Source organism: Eublepharis macularius, chromosome 15, assembly GCF_028583425.1.
Source record: "Eublepharis macularius isolate TG4126 chromosome 15, MPM_Emac_v1.0, whole genome shotgun sequence".
In the NCBI taxonomy this organism is placed as follows: domain Eukaryota; kingdom Metazoa; phylum Chordata; class Lepidosauria; order Squamata; family Eublepharidae; genus Eublepharis; species Eublepharis macularius.
Window position 1 is genome coordinate 3,142,748 of NC_072804.1, and position 6,000 is coordinate 3,148,747.

The window sequence follows — 6,000 nt, forward strand, 5'->3', positions numbered from 1 at the left end:
GCTCCTAAGCCTCAGCCGTACAGCAGTGAGGAAAGGACTTGAACATGGGGTTCACCAGGAAGTGTGCCCATGCGCGCTGGCAACCGTCACAAGCAGTACCAGACGCACCTAGCAGATCCCTCTTCCCCACCAATAGGGAAACACTATGGATGCTCACCGGCCCGCTGCCTTTCACCAAACTTTATCCCGCCACCACCAAGGCCAAGCCTCTGCTTAGGCCCTAGGGCCCCACTATTGGCCTAGCGCCAACCTAAGCCCTTGCCGCAAATCATTGACGAAAATCTCATTGCTAGTTTCTGACAGGTGCACCCCGTCACCCTGATAGAGGCTGGCAAATTCGGCCCTGATCCTAGGGTGTCGCAAGTAAACCCCTAAACCCTCACCCAGGGCCTTCTGAATGGCCCTGTTGGCCTTCATCCTGGCCCTCTCAACTGCCTGATGGTCCATCACCTCCCTCCAAAACTTACGAGGTAACATGGCGGACCACATAATAAGAACTGGAGAATCCCCTGCAAGTCCCACTTGGCTTGAAGAGACAGAGCCCTACCATGAATAAACACTAGGTCATTCCCTCCCAAATGAATGACTAGTATATGGGACGGTGGGCCCCATCACTCATCAAACAAGAAAGGCAACAAACCAGGCCACCGGAGGCTGCACCGACTTTGCCACTCCACAGTAGCCCATTCGCACAAACCAAGCTGGGACCCAAACTGCATCCTCCTGGCCTGATGAGCCGCCCAAAATATCATACTGTGGCCGCAGATCAAAATCCGTCATTTCTCCTGGTGAGAGACAGCACCTAGGGAAACACCAATTAGTAAAACACTTAAAAACACTTAAGGGGACGAACATAGGACTGATAGGCGGAAGATTTCCACCTACCCACTCCCTGAATAGCCTGAACGGAATACCCCATGGCTGCAGCTGTGGATGCTGCCCCAATCCTGACGGAATGGGTGCCGAATTAGATGCCTGCCAGACCCAACCTGGCCAGTTCCCGCTCTGTCACAGCCCCAAACTGAAAGCACGTCAGGGGAGACCTGTCCACATGACAAAACAAAACCCCTGGCTCAGACCCCCAAACCTGAAGATATTTGCGAAGGGCTCGAACTGGACACAACTCCGGATCAGCGCAAGTCCCCAAACTGATATCCACTCCCTTCTTTTTCTGATTAGTTTTGGACTTTCTAAATCTGAGGGAAACCCCGCCATCTACAAACTCAACATCCCGAAACAACAAGGTGTGATCCGTCTTGTCCCTCTTAGACTGGACCACCAGCTCGCTAATGCACAGCACCCCAAAAAAGGCTACCAGTGCAGCTGCGTGAAACAACTGATCCTCAAATCGAGAGGTGCAAACTGTACCCCAAGCCGACAGAAGTCCTTTCAGGACTGTCGGAGAAATAGGCTCCCTGGGGTCAGCGTGAGGTGCCGACTCATGTCGGCACCCCTCTAACATTTTTCTAATTTGGAAGTCCTCTGTGGCCTCTGGAACCCCCCGGGCCTTGCTTACAAAAGCCAGTGCAGCCAACTGGCCTCGAAGAGACCTAACTGCTAGCCCATGACCCTTCTGCCAAATGCAAAAGCGTATTAGATGCTCAACAGGGATAGGCCATACCAGCTGAAGGCCCACATCCCTCCTAAACCCCACAAATTGTCCTACCACTCTTTCGTAGGAATGCTGTGTGCTGGGGGCCAGTGCAAGTCTTATAGCCCGGTGCGCTTCGGCCTCCCAAGCTGCCACAACTCCAGGGGCATCTCTGCTGGTTCTGGGCCAGCCTTCGGGGCAAGCTGCCAAAACCGCTCCATCTGTTGGCGAGACAAAGCATCTGCCACACCATTATTAACACGCGGATTGTGTTTGGCCTTAAACAAGATGTTCCTCCGGAGACACAACAAAGTAAAGGATCATACGAGCCTCATAACCCGGCCTTAGTTTGAAGACATAGAATTGACCACCTGTACCACCGCCTGTTGTCACACCAAAAGTGGACAACACAGTTGGACAACTGTCCTCCCCATAAATGCACTGCCACGAGGATCGAAAAAAATACCAAAAATGTCAGGTCCCTGACTAAATCAGTCTCATCCTAATCAGGGTGCCACGAGCCCATGCACCAATGTCTTCGGAAATAGACACCAAAGCCCAAAGAGCCGGATGCATCTGACATAACCTGAAGCTCAGCCTCAAGCAGGAGGTCATCCCTCCAAAAGGTGACCACATTAAAACCTTTGAGGAACGTAGACCAAACTTCCAAATCCTCCTGTATCCCCCTGGTGACCTTAAGGCGGTGATGCGGAGCCCAAAGAGATGACATGGCATCACAGAGATGCTGCAAAAAGGCCCTACCTGGGGCAACTGCTTTGCAAGCAAAATTCAAGTGGCTTACGAGCTGCTACAGCTCCAATAAGGACACCTTTCGCTTGGACCTAAACTCCATGAGCCTGACCTTGCGATCAGTAACCTTATCTAGGGGAAGTCGAAAACACATTTACAGTGTTGACAAGCCCCTACATTATGGCCCTCTTCGAGGCAGAGCAAGCAGAGCTCATTCTCATCAGAATGCAGCATTTTAGTGTCACATCAGGAACATTTTTTAAACTAGCACTTTCTGAGAAGATGTAGACATTGCGATCCTGTATATGTAGAAGTAAAGGCTGAAAGTGAGACTAAAGAGTCAGAAACAGAAAGAAACTTTCTCCACAGTGACAAGAAAGGAACTGAGGGAAGAGCGGTTGCCCCAGCCAGCAATATTGCATTCAGCGGGAATGCTCCGTGTGGGCGTGTTGCTGGAAGGGAGTGCCCCCTAGCATTTGAGAGTTTGTAAATCTTTCTGATGGCTGGCCTGCACCTGCAGAGTCCCAGTGTGGGACTGCACTGAAGACAGACGACGAAGCTTAATTACCAAGGCCTCACTTCTTCATGGCCCTTTAGCATCCAAAGCAACCAACGCTGAAAGGCCTGTGGAAGCAGCTGGTGCTCAGTTGCATGCATTTCAGACTTTGAGTCAAACATTAAAGGAGTCTGATGAGGGACTCACTTTGCATGCAAGTAATCAATTTGATCACGGTGAGTTGGAATGTTGATACCTTTGGGTGTGTGTGTGTGTGTGTAGCCCATAGCACCCCTGGTCACAAATGTTGCTCAAGGCCATGAATTTGAGATTCCAGGCCAGAAATTTCATGTCTTTGAAATTCCTTTTCAAAGGATATCTTTGAAAAAAAGTCTTAGGAGTGATAAATGCTTATTTTAAGACATCTTTTTAATCTGCGTGAATACAAAATATCAGTTTCTCCATCAGTTGGTTAAAATAAAATATCAGAGAGTCCATGAGTATGCTACCACAATGAGTCAATTAGAAACCAGACTGAGATGTCACGTCCTTTCTTCAGGTTTAGCAGTTAGCTTGACAGAGAACCCAAGAACCTGATCTTTCACCCTCTCCTACTTAAAACGATTGACTTCCAAAGGAGTTCTGCATGTAAAATGATTTCAATACTAAGAGGAGAAGTAAATTATTCGTTCAGTCACCTGAAACTCAGTGAAAAGCACCTTCTGACTGTGTTAGATTTGCAGCTCTCAAGAGTGATTACTGCAGTAAAACTGAAGGATGTTAATACAATAGTTAGTAAAGCTATTGTAAGAACGGACAAACTGTTCTGTCAGAGGGCCCGAAAAAGAAAGAAATCAGTCCAGATAGATTCCTAGCTTAGTCCCAAAATTCAATATCTGGGTTGCTGTACCACCCCTTAACCTCTGGAAATAGACTGAGTTTGGTTAATGCATCATAATCACCTGGAGTTGCCTTATACTAAGTAAGACAATTGTCTATCAAGATCACTGTTATCTACTCTGTCTGCAGCTCTCCAAGGTCTCAAGGTCTTTCACATCACCTACTACCTGATATTCTTGAAACAGAGACTGAACCCGAGACCTTCAGCATTCAAAGCAGGTGCTCGGCTACTGATTCTCAGCCCCCCAAGAGGATTATGCAGTTGCCCACCTTTCTCAGCAGGGAATTCTGGCGGCTTAGTAATGCATTGTTCTTGCTGTGGTGGGAACTGACAGAATAAGGCCACTTCCCCTCATAGTCCCTGGAAAGAAGACTATCCTGATTTATCACGGCTAGCCTACCACACTCGTGTAAAATAATGAGCAAGTTTAACTGGCCAGCCAAGTTAAGGGAATCTAGAGGCACAGGATACTGCAGAGTGGCATGTAACTCTAGAAGATCCCAGTTCAAACCTCAGCTTAGGTGACGGTTATAGTTTCTAGGATGGGAATATAATTCTCCTTCCTTATAATGGTGTTTTAGTAGTCCAGAGTATAGTAGGCTGTGAAACTGCACTAACTATAGAAGTACATCTCAGTATCTGGGGAATAAATGGCAACTCTTATTTCAAAGAAAATACTACATTTTATAAAAGACTTTCCCCCAAAAGTTAGCATTAATGGTTGTTGTGGGTTTTCCGGGCTGTATTGCCGTGGTCTTGGCATTGTAGTTTGAGTTAGCATTAACTCAACAAACTGAATCAATTTGTGTCTGAAATATCACATCACCAGAATTTGTCGCCTTGTGAAATTTCTCACTATAGTTGTCATATGTTTATTTTGTATGTTTATTTTTATTATGAAAGAGCATTATTCATTTCTTTATTTATGGTCATTTGACCACTCATGTATATCTGTTTCATCAAAAAGAAAATTCAAAGCATAGAATAGAACAAATAAAACAATTTGGAATTATGATCTAGGTAGATATGATATCTGAGACCTGAATATCACCAAACAATATCTGGCTACTTGATAGGTAATCTTGGCATTCTTATCAGTGTTAGGCTGTGGATGACAGGCTATGGCAGACAGATCCCTGTACCATTGCAGAAAGAAATCCAAGCTCTTGGTTAAATGGTTTTATTCAGAAATCAGATCATTTCCACAGATATGTCCATAGAATTACTCAGAAGCAAGGTAAGCATCTAAGCAGTAAGAACAGGTTGACAGAAATAGTAACCTGTGGGAAAATCCTTCCTCTTAACACCCACATTTGCTCCTTCCCCCTCCCAACAGTAAAACAACAGGACTTTTGGCGCAAACTCGTCCTGAGCACGTCTCACATATTTGTACTATCAAGTCGAGACACTGAGAAAGCAGGAGATCAAAGTTGAGATATAGCAATGCATGGGAGTGAGCAGTGTACAAGGTCATGAGCACTGAAAGTTTCTACAGTCGGTTAGATAAGGCACCTGGAGCTTCAATAAGCCTGTGAAAGGAAACAGTTATGGCACTGGCAATATGACATCAAGTTATAGCATGGAACAGTGGTTCAGCAACAACAGGTCAGCAACAAGCAATGGCATGGATGGGGCACAGACATGATAATCAGACAGAAGGTAATCAAGTCTCACTTTTTCAGTGAGACCAGAAATTTTTCCTAATAATGGTATGATCATCTCATCAAGCCCTTTCTTATTATATGGGCAGCTAAAATACATATGCTCTATAGTTTCCACCTCTCTGAACGGACAGGAGCAAAGCCTTTCAAGTGTAGCCTACCTTCCAATACTGCAGAAGGAAGTATCAGGCACCTTGCCAGGATAAACGCTCTTCGGAAACCATTTTATGGTTCCACCTTCACAATATTTTGAAAATTTGACCATTTTGTAAGCTAGCAATATCAGTTTGGTGTTCTATATCTTCAGTCCTCTGTTTAACTCATCTCATAACCACAGGATAGGAGGACATGAGGAGAAAAGCCAATTCTAGTAATATGGTTCTGAACAGACTTAAGCCAATTAGGTTGAAAGCAGTCTCTGTCTATCAATGGGAGTAGACCTTTGGGATTAAAATGTCCGGTAGTGCCATTTTCAGCACTTTCCGGCCCCTTTGGGCCCGGATTTGGGCCAAAACAGCCTGGACCAGGTCAGTGCTGGGCAGGGAAGGGTTTCCCCTGTGAGGAGGGGGTGCTTTCTTCAGGCAACTGAAATGGAATACTG